General features: G+C 38.5%; 1 protein-coding gene across 1 annotated transcript in view; it reads right to left on the bottom strand.

The window, feature by feature from the left end:
• The window catches only part of SAMSN1 (SAM domain, SH3 domain and nuclear localization signals 1), a 419971-nt gene that overhangs the window by 289013 nt on the left and 115499 nt on the right, over nt 1-15459 (bottom strand). Inside the window, exons 7-8 of the mRNA XM_064580112.1 lie at nt 7901-8000; nt 54-6215 (exon numbers count right to left, since the gene is read on the bottom strand). The gene's annotated coding sequence lies outside the window, so the exon portion shown is untranslated. The remainder of the gene's footprint in view (nt 1-53; nt 6216-7900; nt 8001-15459) is intronic.

Raw genomic sequence — 15459 nt, 5'->3', positions numbered from 1 at the left:
TAATAGTTCTATAAAGCTGGAGAAAATGTAAACCCCAGCCTCAGTTTTCTCACCTCTACAATGGAAGTCTGAAACAAAACATCCTGTATGAATCAGCCAATGCTGCATATGAACTGCTCCAAACTTAATGGCTGAAGACAAAATCCACTTATTCCTTCCTTCAACTAATGGGTTGGCTGTTCTCAGCTAGGCCCACTAATGCAACTTTATCAGCTGACCAGTCAGTGTGGTTAGCCAATCTTGATGGCATCACTGGGAAAACTTGGCTCTCCTTCATTGGACTCCTCTTATATCTCTCCTGCAGGATAGCCAGGGCATAGTCTCAGGGCAAGGACAGGGCTCCACAAAAGGAAGCAGAAATGCAGAAGTGTGTTTCAGGCCTCTGCTTGCATCAAGTAGGCTATAAGTCCATTGGTCAAAATAAGTCAGCCAGCCAAGTTAGGATCAGAGTGGCAGGTTGCTTCCAAAAGGCATGAAATAATTTTCCACAAAAAATTGGAGTCACTAATACAATCTATTTATCATTAATCTCTAAGGCTCTTTTTCAGCATATAATTGATTGAGTATAGAGTTGTTTGTTTTTTAGGAGGCTTCCAGGACAAACTACTAGCAAATATACCAAGGATGAAGAGGGAATATGGAAGGAAGAAAACCAGCTACCTCTTCGTTGACAATAAGGCTTTGTGTAACTGGATATGAATAGCCTACACCTGAAAAAAAAATTAGCCGTATTTTAATTAAAAGTTAGTGCCATGCAACTAACTGATCTTTCATTCATTTTCCTCTTATTATTTTCTGTCAAAGTTTTCCAAAACAATATAGTAACAAGGCGAGAAAAATTTGAGAGATAGCCATGTTCAATGAATGCATGATTACATCCATTAACTTACACTCTTTATTCCCATTCACAGAAGAAAAAGAAATAAAAAGAGCAAAGAAAAAAAATTAAAAGAAGGGGAGAGTGATACAGCATTTTTTAAAAGAAAGGGGATTTATTTTTGCATATTTCCTTCAATGCTCATCAGATGCTCCTTATAATATCAAAGGGCATCTTTTCCTTAGGATAGTGGTACTGATGGATACTGAGGTGTAATTTGGATCAAATAAGTTGTATAGTGATATCATTCCCAGGAATTATTTTATAAACCATAACTAGATAACAGAATTCTTTTCTTATTTTAGGACCAGAGAAGGAAACTATTACATTTTAGGCTCAATTATGCCCATAGATAGTCTTAAAATTCAAGGTTATAAGTCATAATCTTGGACACTAGTTAAATCATCCAGTAATAAAAATACATCCTTTCCCTGTTTTGAAGGATAACCCTGAGAAGTAAGGTCTGGTGGAAGACAAAGCTATGCAAGCACATATAAATCACAGTTATATTCTCATTGTAGTTGTGATATCTCTGCTTCCAACCCCTCCCTCTTTTCCTCTCAGGTAGATCCCAAGACTGGAACAAACACACTTTTCTTAAGTTTATCTACACAAACAGTTTAAAGCAATATTCAACTCTATAATCCTAATTTTATAAGAATTCCTCGATTGTGTTAAAAGCTGGGACCAATTGTACTGATGCATGAAAAGATAACTGACATCAATCAACCACTATGCCAAGATGAGAAATCTGGTAGTTTGGCTTCCAAAGCATTTATCTAATTCATATATCTAGGGAAGGGGTTGGGAGTGGGGGTTCAATCTATAGCAGGCCTTTGCATGTTCAAAATTTCTTGAATTATTTTATCTTAGATAAATCATTTGCATTTTATACTCTCTTTCATAACATAGCCCTATTAAGGTAGCATAAAAGTATTTGAAAACTTTTTGCCAGCTAAATCACTCATCTTCTTTTATTCCAAATCCCCATGTAAATTGGCACAATGGGAAGCTGCAGGCTCTTCCTCTGGTTTCAGTAACCCCTGTCCCACTGCTATGTATCCTTTTGGGAAACATGACTCTAAATCAGTCTGTTGTGTGTTATCCTTACAGTCAAAGTTTCATTTTCTTTGACTTAAAACAAAACCCTAACATAATTTCATGTATTGGGTGTTGAACCAGGAATTACTGACTTCAAAGTTACTATAACTCTCTTGCTTACCTCCTCTGTTAGAACCCAATTCTTATTTGAAACATTACATGGGGTCAGTTTCAATTTCTCTTGAGATTTCACTTGGGTAACACATACGACATAATTTTACCTTCCAATTCACTACCTGGTGAATTGTTCTGTACTACTGTTAAATTCACTGAGCCTACATTTAGGAAATGGGCCCAAAGAAAGAGGTAAAAAGGAGGTAAGGCTTCACACAAATCAAAAATGGGGAAGATGATTTGAAGCTATATTCCAAAACAGATCAGAATTTGCCTATTAGTTCTGGAGGCCTTTCACACACTCTCAAATTCCTGGGAAAACACAACACTATTAAAATCTCATATTACATGGCCATTCATTACCTTTTATACTATTATTGAAGCCCATCATTTCAGAAAGTCCTTCCCAAATGGTTCAGGGTGATACCAGGTTTCTGTCACTACCATTTAAATCATCAGACCAGAATATGATCCTTTGCTCTTAATTTAATTTTAATTTATGTCTGGTGGGAAACCCATCATCCAAATCCTCCCTTGAGCAGTTTTGAAAGATAGAATTTTAATTGGTGGGGTCAGAGGCATCAGTGGCCAGGAATCTGGGATCACATGTTACAGGTCTTGGTGGTGGGGAAGGAAGGAGAAGAGAGGAGTAAACTAAAGAGAAGAAAAAGTTATTTTGTTTAGACTTTATATCTTATATATAAAACTAAGGAGTAAAATGTATTTTTGGCTTAGCTCTTAATTTAAAGGAAAAAAAGAAACCTAAAAGTAGCCCCCTGCTGGTCACTCTAATTTCTACCCAATTTGGGTTTGTTTTTGTTTTAATTTATGGAAGTATAGTTGACATACAATGTGACATTCGTTTCAGGTGTACAATACAGTGATTTGACAACTCTATACATGATGCTCTGCCCATCACACGTGTGGCTACCATCTGTCACCATACAACACTATTACAATACCACTGACTTATGCTCTGCCTTTTATTCATGTGACCTATTTATTTCATAACTGAAAGCCTCTTTGCTTTCTACCCTTTTTGCTTCTTAAAAAAAAAAAAAAAGAAGAAGGAAGAAAAATCTCTTCCTGGGGCGCCTGGGTGGCTTAGTCCGTTAAGTATCTGCCTCCTGCTCAGGTCATGATCTCAGTGTCCTGGGATCGAGCTCGCATTGGGCTCCCAGCTCAGCACGGAGCCTGCTTCTTCTTCTCCCTCTGCTGCTCCCCCTGCTTGTGCTCTCTCTCCCTCACTCTCTCTCAAATAAATAAATAAAATCTTTTTTTAAAAAAAATAAAAATCTCTTTCCTTACCTATATTTAAGGCTTAAGTTAGCTCTCTATCATTATTTTTGATGTATTGTATCTCCCTTTAATTGGAATAAATGCACACATACCAACATAAATTCCTAAAGGCAATTTGTTAACATTGTTCTTTGTTCATAAGAAAAAAAATAGTCTTTTAAAAATATATATCTTGTTTTAAAGTTGCATTTAAAATTATATCACGAGTAGGGTGACTGGGTGGTTCAGTTGTTAAGCGTCTGCCTTCGGCTCAGGTCATGATCCCAGGGTCATGGGATCGAGCCCCGCATCAGGCTCCCTGCTCAGCGGGAAGCCTGCTTCTTCCTCTCCCACTCCCCCTGCTTGTGTTCCCTCTCTCACTGTGTCTCTGTCTGTCAAATAAATAAATAAATAAAATCTTAAAAAAAAAAATAAAATTATATCACGAGTAGATTTGTTTTTGTTATTTGTATCTTATCAGAGCAAAAGGCTTTTGTTGGTTATTTCAAATTCATGGAGGTCTTTAAAAATAAAAAATCAGGGTTTGGGGGCGCCTGGGTGGCTCAGTCGTTAAGCGTCCGCCTTCGGCTCAGGTCATGATCCCAGGGTCCTGAGATTGAGCCCCACCTCGGGCTCCCTGCTCCGCGGGAAGCCTGCTTCTCCCTCTCCCACTCCCCCTGCTTGTGTTCCCTCTCTCGCTGTGTCTCACTCTGTCAAATAAATAAATCTTAAAAAAAAAAAAATCAGGGTTTTATTCAAAATTATTTATAATAACTTTTTTTTTGGTCTTGTTCTAGAAAATTAAGGGTGGTATGCATAGCAGAAGTCCTAAGGCTATATCTGTTTCACTCTGTAACTGGAATCTCTGATGAAGTCATTCCATAGTCTTATTCTTTAGAAAATAGAACTTCTTAGGGCAGCCTGACCCAAGTGGCACAAGAATGTAAATAAAAATGATTGACTATTTCTCTCTTAACATAAAACAAATATTTTACTACATTGCATACTATAATGACCTCTCTTACAACCAACACAGAAATATTAACATCTATCATATACAATTAAATACTCAAAGCCCGTTTGTAAGTGCAGCAGTAGAAATGACATCACTTACATTTAGTTACATTTTCAAAAGAAAGCATGATGAATGGAACAGAAGGATTCTCATAGAGAGCTTGGGCCCTGTGACAGTGAAAGAAAGTGATTTCAGAACAAACTACCTCTAACATTTAACTGCGTTTTGCTCCAGTCTCTGCTGAGTGAAACATTTGGGCAAGTAGGAAAAGACAGTTTCTTTGGTACTGACTTGGCCTTTGTGCAGACTTTCTGTTACATGACTGACCCCTTCCTCATCCCTCCCGTCACTGAGTCTCAGGAAGTGCCTACAGGGCCATTTGACATCCTCTCTGTTAGACCAGGGATGAGTCGGGTACTCGCAGGCCGGCTCATGAGTCAATTTTAAGAACGTTACTATTCTCCATAATACCCTTGACCTCTCAGAGTTGGTGATGTGTGATAAAGGTTGCCAGGACACACTAAACTCTTCCTGAGACAGGGTCCAGTCAACAACTTTATGGCAGGCCTTCTGGACTAAACTTTGCCTAACGCCAACAAGCTAGCTGGTCATGAGACAGTCAGGGGACTGGGAATGTATCGCTTGACTAGATTCCCAGATTGATAACAAGACGGGTGAGCAGCTGTGTCATCCGGGAGGTTCAAAAGTCCAGGTTACATTCACGGGCAACTACTACAGCTCCCCTTCCTGGGTCCTCAAGTTCTTCCACCAACCAAAGCCCAGTAGGGGGCACCTTTCCAAAGCTAACCCTAAGAAACCATAGCCTGCCCAGCTCAAAGCCCAGTGAAAAGGCAAGGTTCTCTAAGAGTCATGAGACAGGTGGAAAAGTCCCTGCAGCTGGCTGGCACTGTAACAGAAAGGGTCTCATGGCCGTGTGAAAAGGACGTCAGGAAAGAATGTGAGAGTCAAGCTAGAATCTGCAAGTCAAAGCCGAGAGGATAGATAGAGAATAATGATTTCTCTATGCTTTTGTTGTTTTGTTCATTTGTTTGTGAAAACAGCAGTTCTGTCTCTGGGCTGACTTCATCCCTGCTCTTTAAACGGCTGGATGGTTAAGTGAAACCTTCCATTGCAGAGATGCTCCTGTTGGGGGCAATATTGAACCTGGTCAGGGAAGGGCTTTCCTCCTGGCGGTGGCTTCCCTGTGCCCCACACCGTGGCCTTCAGAGAGATGACTTCACTGTCCTTACCAGGAAAAATGCCAGCACACTTGAGAGTTGGACTGAGCCAGTAAAGTAGCCCCTGAGACACCCTGGGTATGTCTTTGGCAGTTCCTGTTTACTTTCCTGAGGAGAGATTACGAGAAGGAAATAAGATCACATTTTTAAGTGTTTTCATGATGCATGTTATCACTGAAATGAAATACTACTCTAAATCAAACAACCTTAAAGTGAAGCACAATTTGAAGATGTTTAATTAATCAAAATATTCATTAATAAAAAATAAAACACATTCTATGAGTGTTTTAGAGGGTATATAACAGCATATACTCACAAATACTTAAATACAGGCACTATATTTGGCAGAGAAAATCTTAAACTTCTCAGAGGTCTTCATTATACTGGAAAGTTTCGGGGCAGAAATAGGATTTTAATAAAACAGCTTTACTTGGGCGCCTGGGTGGCTCAGTCGTTAAGCGTCTGCCTTCAGCTCAGGTCATGATCCCAGGGTCCTGGGATCGAGCCCCACATCGGGCTCCCTGCTCGGCAGGAAGCCTGCTTCTCGCTCTCCCACTCCCCCTGCTTGTGTTCCCTCTCTCGCTGTCTCTCTCTGTCAAATAAATAAATAAAATCTTTAAAAATATATATATATAAAAAATAAAACAGCTTTACTTAATCATAGAAAAAGCAAATAAGATGATTTTCTAAACTCTGAAGGAAAAACAGCTATATTAGACTATAAACTGCAAATGCCTTCCTCATTTCAGACTTTCATCTTAGGACAATATTGCCTGCCTTAGTAACTGTGTAATATTAAGAGGAAATAGCATAAAACATGGGAAAATTTTATATTTCCACACATACATATATGTAAATCTATAGAGAGAGAATCTAATAAACCTGTATCAAATCAGTGTTTTAATACTGATTGGAATAGCTTAGGAGTTTATATTAATAGAAAACAATCTTGATTTACTAAAATTTTAGTATTTATGTCTATATATAGACATATATATAGAGAGAGATGTGTTTCTCCCTATTTATGTGTATGTGAATATGTAGACATAAATACTAAATATATATATATACACACATATTCACATACACATAAGTAGGGAGAATGCCATGTGACAACGAGAGCAGAAATTAGAATTTTACAGGGGCGCCTGGGTGGCTCAGTCGGTTAAGCGACTGCCTTCGGCTCAGGTCATGATCCCAGAGTCCTGGGATCGAGTCCCGCATCGGGTTCCCTGCTCAGCAGGGAGTCTGCTTCTCCCTCTGACCCTCCCCCCCTCTCATGCTCTCTCTCTTATTCTCTCTCTCAAATAAATAAATTAAAAAAAAATCTTAAAAAAAAAAAAAGAATAGATTTGTTTGTTTGGGGTGCCTGGGTGGCTTAGTCGGTTAAGCGACTGCCTTCGGCTCAGGTCATGATCCTGGAGTCCCTGGATCGAGTCCCGCATCGGGCTCCCTCCTTGGCAGGGAGTCTGCTTCTCCCTCTGACCCTCCCCCCTCTCATGCTCTCTCTCTCTCTCATTCTGTCTCAAATAAATAAATAAAATCTTAAAAAAAAAAAAAAGAAATTAGAATTTTACAGCTATAAGCAAGGAACCCCAAAGATCACCAGTGAAGCACCAGAAGCTAGAAAGATGCCAGGGAGGAATCTACTAGAGGTTGCAGAGGGAGCATGGCCCTGCCAACACCTTTTCAGACTTCCAGGCTCCAGACCCCTGAGATAATACATTTTTGTTGTCTGAAGCCACCCATTCTCCAGTACTTGGTGTTGGCGGCCATAGGAAACTAATCAAGATGCTGTGGAGCAAAACTTTAGTCTTCACTCAACATTTTCTTTTTTCTTTTTTTTTTTAAGATTTTATTTATTTATTTGAGACAGAGAGAATGAGAGACAGAGAGCATGAGAGGGAGGAGGGTCAGAGGGAGAAGCAGACCCCCTGCCGAGCAGGGAGCCCGATGCGGAACTCGATCCCGGGACTCCAGGATCATGACCTGAGCCGAAGGCAGTCGCTTAACCAACTGAGCCACCCAGGTGCCCTCACTCAACATTTTCTTAAAATGCTCTTGTCCATAGGTTTTCAACACCCCATATTATTCCAGGAGTCCTGCCACACACTTTTCAGCACTCTTCACCCTGTTTCTCACATTCTCATGTTCCTTGTTAGAGCCTCTCTAGTTCATGTCTACAACGTGAACCTCTCGAAAGCTCCATGGGCCGACCTACTGGCCATCTTTCCCTGCTGCACGCCAAACTCAATAATATTCAGAAGCCTCACCTACCCTTTCAGAGTTATCCATTCTTTCATCCATGTTCCTTAGGCTAATGTTCCCTGCGAGGGCTGCAATGAGGCTTCTTAGCTCCTCTTGTTTTTATGATATCCTTAAGAATAAGAAATACCTCTTTGTAAATCCCCATCCCAAAGATGAGTCGGAAAAGTCTGGAACGCTCCATTTTGGCATGTTTTCCCTTCACTTCTTCCATTGCTGTCATTGGCTGGCAGTGAAGTCTGAACCTCCTACAGCCCAGGATTACTTCCAAAGGGGCCTCAATATGAGAATAAGCCTTTCTTCCTCTCTTTTGGTCCCAGGTGAAGGGCAGGAAACCAGTCAGACGAAGATGTCCATGGGAAGGCTACAGATCAGACTAAGATGAGGAAACAGAACAAAGCAGGGAGTGCCTGCTGTGGAGGCCACCAGGAAGGGATCCACCTCTGTTCAGCATCCCAAATTCCTTTCTTTTGCAGCTTTAAACTGAATTTTATCCTGCTCTGGAACAACTTGAACAGTTTAATAAAGTTCTGAACTATCAAGAAAAAAATCTTATTGTATTTATTTATTTATAATTTTTCAAGTGAACCCTTTTTTCCATAAATGGAGGGAGGGAAATCAATGACCAATTTTGGATTTGGGCAGTGCCAACCATGACGATTTTTCAAAACTAGAACATTGGGATATAATCCAGCTGTCTATTATGAGGGTTTCCCAAACCAGCTAAAATTAAAAAAAAAAAAAAAATTCTATGGTTTGGTATCCAGAAAATAACATTTTATGTAAAAACAGAAACGTTCTTTTTGAGGCATACACATCAGGAGAATTGGTAAGTTTAGGGTCTAAACAAAGACTTAACATGAATTTTACAAAGGAAAAGAACAGATCATTAAACTACTGTTGAAATTTTTTTTAGTTACTGATACTTCTCATCATCACTAGAATACCAAAATGGTATGGTTTTAAAGTAATGAGACCCATCTTTATCCGTTTGTGATAAGTACCTGAGTATCACACATGTATACTATGCCTTCTGGTGTGGGCCCCCTTCCTGAGTCAGAGCTGGCTTGGTGTGTACTCACATGAGGGGAAGGGATCTCTCGAGAGCTTCTTCATAAGGCACTATTCCCACTCATGACCTAAGCACCTCCCAAAGGCTCACTTCCTAATACTATCGACTTTGGGGGTTAGGATTTCAACATATGACTTTTGTGGGGGGACACAAACATTCAGACCATAGCAACCATAAAAGAAGCTATAAATAAATAAAAATACATGTTTTAGTGAAGCCACAGTGCTGAACAAATGTGATTTTTCCTCAAATTATTTTATAGATTAAATACAACTCCAGCAAAAATATTTTAATTATTTTAATTTGACAAACTATTTTTTTTAATTATACAGGTGAGAACTGCCAAAATATTTTTGAATAAGAAGAGTAATGGGGAGAGGACATTTTTTCATAGTATCAGAAATACTTAAAGGATAGAGTAATTAAAACAGTATGCTGGAATAGATAGATAAATCAATGGGGAAAAAACAAGCTCAACAATAAATTCAAATATTTATAAAATGGCAGTAAATGGTAAAGTTGGAATTGTAAATTATTGGGGAAATGTTGGGTTGTTATTAAATAAATTGTGCTAGGAAAAATGGCTCAATATTTTGTGGTAAAGAATGTAAAGATACATTCCAGCTGAATCAAAGAGATAGATGTAGAAAAATGAAAACATGAGAAAATAGAAGAAAATATACCTAGCTATTTATGTGACCTGACTGAGAGAAACTAAGTATTAATCCAAAGCGAGAACCTGCAAAGCAGGGCTTCACAGTGTGGTTTATTAACCACTTCATTTAGAATCAGCTGGGTTATATACAAGCAACAGTTGGTAGGGCTACTGCAGAGAATTAATGAATAATACACCCCGACCAACAGGGCCCAGGAATCTATGTTTTAATGAACACACTGAGACATTCTGATGCACATTAAATTCGAGAACCACTTCCAGGCAGAATAAGATGGGTAGATTTACTACACAGATATGGATATTTCTATAAAATACACAAAATCAAGAGTCAAAAGAATATGTGGCAAAAAAAATATTACAACATTACATAACAAAGGGTTGAAAAATAAGACATCAACAAAAAAAATTAGAAAAGAGAAACAGACTTTCTCAAAGGAAAAGCAGGTAAAGGATGGGAATAGGCAATTCACAAATAGAAGAAAAGGATGAATAAGCAGATACAAAAAAATAGTCAATTCTCACTTGCAAAATAAAACCAGATGCAGATTCCTTTACAAATTGAGAAAGATGTTTTTAAGTGTAATGGCTAGTGTTGGCAAATGAACTTGTCCTTCTCAAATATCATGTGAGAGTTTCATGTGATATGGTTTTGCAGGAGAGCTATTCAGCAATATGAATCATGTCTAACAATTATTAATATCTTCTGACCTAGTAATTTCTCTCTTTGAGAGTTATCCTGAGGAAATAAACAGACCTGTAACAAATATTTATGTACAAGGATGAATAAATAAAAGCAAGGATTAATGAACTCTTATGTACAACAATGAGAAGTGAAAGTAACAAAAATCCCTCAAAGAGAAGTTTTTCATATATTACTTGATTTGGAATATGCTCATGATATAATTTTAAATGGAAAAGATCAGGACACATAACATTTCTCAGCTATATGATTCCAAGGTATTTTTTGGTTTCATTTTGTTTTTATTTCTTTGTTTTTATTTATTTATTTATTTATTTATTTATTTATTTATTTATTTATTTATTTATTTATTTATTTATTTATTTATTTACTTTAAGTAGGCTCCATGCCCAGTGTGGAGCCCAGTACAGGGCTTGAACTCACGACCCTGAAATCAAGACCTGAGCTGAGATCAGTAATCCAACACTCAACTGATTGAGCCACCCAGGTGCTTCTGATTCTATGTTTGTATTTTTTTTTTTTTTTTTGGAAAGGTACTGGGAGGGGCACCTGGGTGGCTCAGTCAGTCAGACAACCGACTCTTGATTTCAGCTCAGGTCATAATCTCAGGGTCCTGGGATTGAGTCCGTGTCAGCCTCCACGCTCAGTGAGGAATCTGCTTGAGAATTCTCTCTCTCCTTCTGCCCCTCCCCCAGCTTGCACACATGCTTGCTGTCTCTCTAAAATAAATAAATGAATCTTTAAAAAAAGAAAGAGGGGCGCCTGGGTGGCTCAGTCGTTAAGCGTCTGCCTTCAGCCCAGGTCATGATCCCAGGGTCCTGGGATTGAGCCCCACATCGGGCTCCCTGCTCCGCGGGAAGCCTGCTTCTCCCTCTCCCATTCCCCCTGCTTGTGTTCCCTCTCTCGCTGTGTCTCTCTCTGTCAAAATAAATAAATAAAATCTTTAAAAAATAATAATAAATAAATAATAAAAAATAAAAAAAGAAAGAAAAGATACTGGGAAAATGTGATTCTCAGAGAACTTTAATAACATACAATTGTTTCAATCTTCTTCATTCTTTTCTTAATTTTCCCAGTTTTCTGCAAAGGAAATATATTACTTTGTTGACTAAAAAAAAAAAACAAGAAAGAAGTAGTTTAGCTATTTCTTCAAACAATGCTGGCATGACATAACATTTTTTTAAAGCTTTCATTTAGAAGTACATTCTGGACTGTTCAAGCCATAAGCACACATGCACAAAAATAGTCTTATTTTTTATAATTACTGCCTTTTGGGGAGTCAAAAATTCAGATAGTGCTATGGACTGAACTGTGTCCCTCAAAAAATGCATATATGAAATCCTAATCCCCAATATAACTATATTTGGAGATAGGTCCTTTAGGAGAAAATTAAGGTTAAATGGGGTTATAAGAGTGGGGTCCTAATTCAATAGGACTGGTGGTCTTTAAAAAGGGAGTGAGAGTCCTCTCTCTCTGCTCACACACCAAGAGAAGGCCATGTGAACACACAGTGACCAGGTGGTCTCCTAGAAGCCAAAAGAAGAGGCCTCCGAATGAAACCTGTCTTGCCAGCATCTTGATCTTGGACTTCCCAGCTTCCAGATCTGTGAGAAATAAATGTCTCTTGTTTAAGCTACCCAGTCTATGCTATTTTATTGTGGCGGCCTGAGCTGACTAATACAGAAACTCTTGCAATCTTATCATCCTACTTGGTTTTAAACAAGTCTGTCAGTTTGCAAGATTCAAATCCACTTACCAAGAAAGCACTTTATGGACAATAATAGAAATGTGCTTTTTGAAAGAAAAAAAAGCACTTCCAGGGGTGCCTGGGTGACTCAGTTGGTTAAGCAGTTGACTCTTGATTTCAGTCCAGCTCTTGATCTCAGGGTCATGAGTTCAAGCCCTGCATTGGGCTTGGAGCTGGGCTTGGAGCTGGGCATGGAGCTACTTAAGAAAAAGAAATAAAACAACAACAAAAAACACTTTCTTGAGAAAATCATCTTACAAAGAAAGAGACTACTCAGAAGGGAATGCCATCCATCATTTGGGTATATTCTATTTACTTATTAAACAATCTGATTCCATTTTTTTGGGAACAGATTAAAAGAGGTTCAGAGTTGCTGACTGCTGGCTTTTAAACCTTTCTTCAATGACTTCGCTGATTTGCCAATGGTGAAATCTTTGGATATTGATTATTAAATTTAGAATTGATCTCAAATAAATGTTAATAATCCTATATTTTAGTTTTCATCGGAGTAGGTAGAAAAACAAAGAAGCTTTCAAACAGGCAAGTGTTACATATAAGCTGTCTTGTAAAATCATAAGCACCAAAAACAAACATCTTAATGTTTAAGATTTCTGTTTTTAACTTCTATTTTTATTTTATTTTACAAAAAAAAAGAGAGAGATTCTATTATTTCTAACATATTCTATTTCATGTGAGAATAAATAAACTTTTTGGGTCTAGGTCCACTCCTTAGGAGAAACATCAAGCACTTTTTAAAAGCTGGGTGCCTAAACCCTCATCTCCTACCTCTCCACAAACAATTACTTTTTTCTCCACGCTTTATTGACAATGAAGTCTAGATCCATAGTTAAACATATGCACACAGAGATACATCTCTGTATATATTAGCATGAATTCATGTTATATGTGTGTGTGTGTGTAATTTTTATCTGCTTGGTTTAGGGCCCAAGTATCTATTCATTTTTCAGAAAACTTTAGGAAGTATTTATTTTTGGAAAGGCATGTAGAACAACACACCACAATCTGGGTTAGCCAAATTTTGAAGTAGCCAATAGCCCTATATGGAAAGTGGCTACCCTATTAGCACAGATTACATAAGCGTGTTTATTGTACTAACTTGCACTTTTCTGTAGGTTTTTAAATTCTTTTTTTTTTTTTTAAAGATTTTATTTGACAGAGAGAGACACAGCGAGAGAGGGAACACAAGCAACAAGCAGGGGGAGTGGGAGAGGGAGAAGCAGGCTTCCCACCGAGCAGGGAGCCCGATGCGGGGCTCGATCCCAGGACCCTGGGATCATGACTTGAGCCGAAGGCAGACGCTTAACGACTGAGCCACCCAGGCACCCCTGTAGGTTTTTAAATTCTTAAAGTAAGAAGTTGGAGGGAAAAGACATGTAGAAACATTTCCGATTACATGCCTTCTGCTTTAGTTTACTCTTTCTAATCCCAGCTGATACATGTTTCATACACATTTTTGCTTTTCAAGCAGTGGTATCCTCACAGGACCATGTTATGATCTTTCCATCCTTTGCATGGTTTCATGGCTCTCAAAAAATGATGTCACATAATAAGCAAACTAACCACTAGTGACACTAAAATGAGAAAAGCGTCCTTGGCATGGCTCAAAAAGCCATATGTATAATTTTTAAATCTGTGCTTTAATTTCTGGTTCAGTGAGAGAGATGGCAACTTGTGTGATTGCTCCCCCAACAAGTACCTGTTGGTCTTATCATGAACGAGAATCACAGCCCTGCTCTCTGGTTCTCAGAGGCAGAGTCCTCTCCAACCTGATCTGTCTCCTCTGACAAGGTGACGGATTTTAGCTTGTCCAAGAAAAGATAACTCCCAGTGCTCCTTGCTTAGAAAAACAAAACAAAACACAATACACATTCTCCTTCCAAGGAGATGTTGAAAGAAGACTGGAGTAAAATGAAGTCTGTAAAGAGCTTTCATTTTCAGCTGGGTCTCCCTTTAGTTTTGATGCCGAGTACAAGCCTGGCTTGAGTGATGGTAGCAACAGGTTGGATGTCCCCATCTTGCTCACCTCACTTATTTTGACAACAGCTTCTTTTCAGTGATGAGAAATCAGTTCTACTCTCCTCCGTGTACTTAACAAAAATATGGGTTGTTTGTTGGTAGGGTGTTCACATTTTTTTGTGATCCAGAATGCTAAAGCTTAGGGGATAGGAAAAATGTGGAGAAACAGATTTTACCAGGGGGTGTGGGGTGTGGGGTGGGGAGGAATCAGCAGTAATGCAGCTACCCTAATTTGAATAGAATAAAGCCAGTACTTGTACTTCTTGGTCCATTCAAATGCCTTTCTGGCATACCTGAGTTCTTGCAGTTTCTGAGAATCTAAATTAGAGACAAGAAAATTTTGTAATTGTTTTAGAACTCAAAACTGCTGTGCAGGATTGAGTTGAAGTATCAGAGAGGTCCTTGTGGAAGAGGAAGGAAGTGAGGGATATTTTGTTAAGCCAGTTATCAGCTGCATAGCCAAATTTTCAAGATTAAATTTTAGCTCCTCAAATGAAAAAAGAACAAAAGCACTTTCTCCTGATTCAGAAAAAGTTGTTTAAATGTAAGAAAAACTTTAATTTGTGAGTGGATAAGATATGCAGTTATTAAATCTTTACAATTGTATTAGTATTCTCCACTAAGAATATGTAAAATATATGCATACGTATATACATTTGGTTTCAAACTTAAAATCTAAAGGCAATCTTTGCACCCTCTCTATTTATATCTTTTGTAAATTGAATACGACATATAATATTTATTCAGATTATTTTCTCTTATTCAATCTCCAGTGAAGAAAAATACAATTTTCTCCCTGAGGAAGCAGAGATTTCACAGTGGCTTTAATAAAATCAATCAGTTTCACCACTAGATATAGAATATTTCCCTTGGGGTCACCAAAAGCTGAAGTTGATTTGTCTTCATCAAAGCAGACAAGTTGTTAAATGAAAGAATCATTATAAGAATACTCCCCACTAACTGAACTAAGAGAGAGGAATGAATGAAAGGAACTTGACATACAAACACCCATGTATTCCTTTTCTCCTCCTCTCTCCCTTGCCCTGCTTTCCCCCCAGTACCATCTGCAGAGGTGGCCATACTGAGAAGGCACCTCAAGTCTGTTGAGAGATACTGAAACTTGAAAGGAAAGGAAATCTAAAAGTACAAATATAACACGTTGAACATCTTACGGCCTTAAGATTTCATGTTATTGCCTTAAGGTTCCTTTGTCTCCTTTCCCTGTGTCACGTTCTCTGTCACTAGCTGTGGGCCTGGTTCTCTCTCACACATGCTCACCCAGAGGGGCACACACATTGATACCTTGTGGGGATTTCTTATTTAAAGCCATTCCTTCTCC

This window comes from Mirounga angustirostris, unplaced genomic scaffold (genome assembly GCF_029215605.1).
Source record: "Mirounga angustirostris isolate CCGP_5_RB_7025 unplaced genomic scaffold, mMirAng1.0.hap1 SCAF_1, whole genome shotgun sequence".
NCBI lineage: Eukaryota > Metazoa > Chordata > Mammalia > Carnivora > Phocidae > Mirounga > Mirounga angustirostris.
Note: the sequence above shows the minus strand (reverse complement) of the source record. Positions and strands in the feature narration are given on the sequence as shown.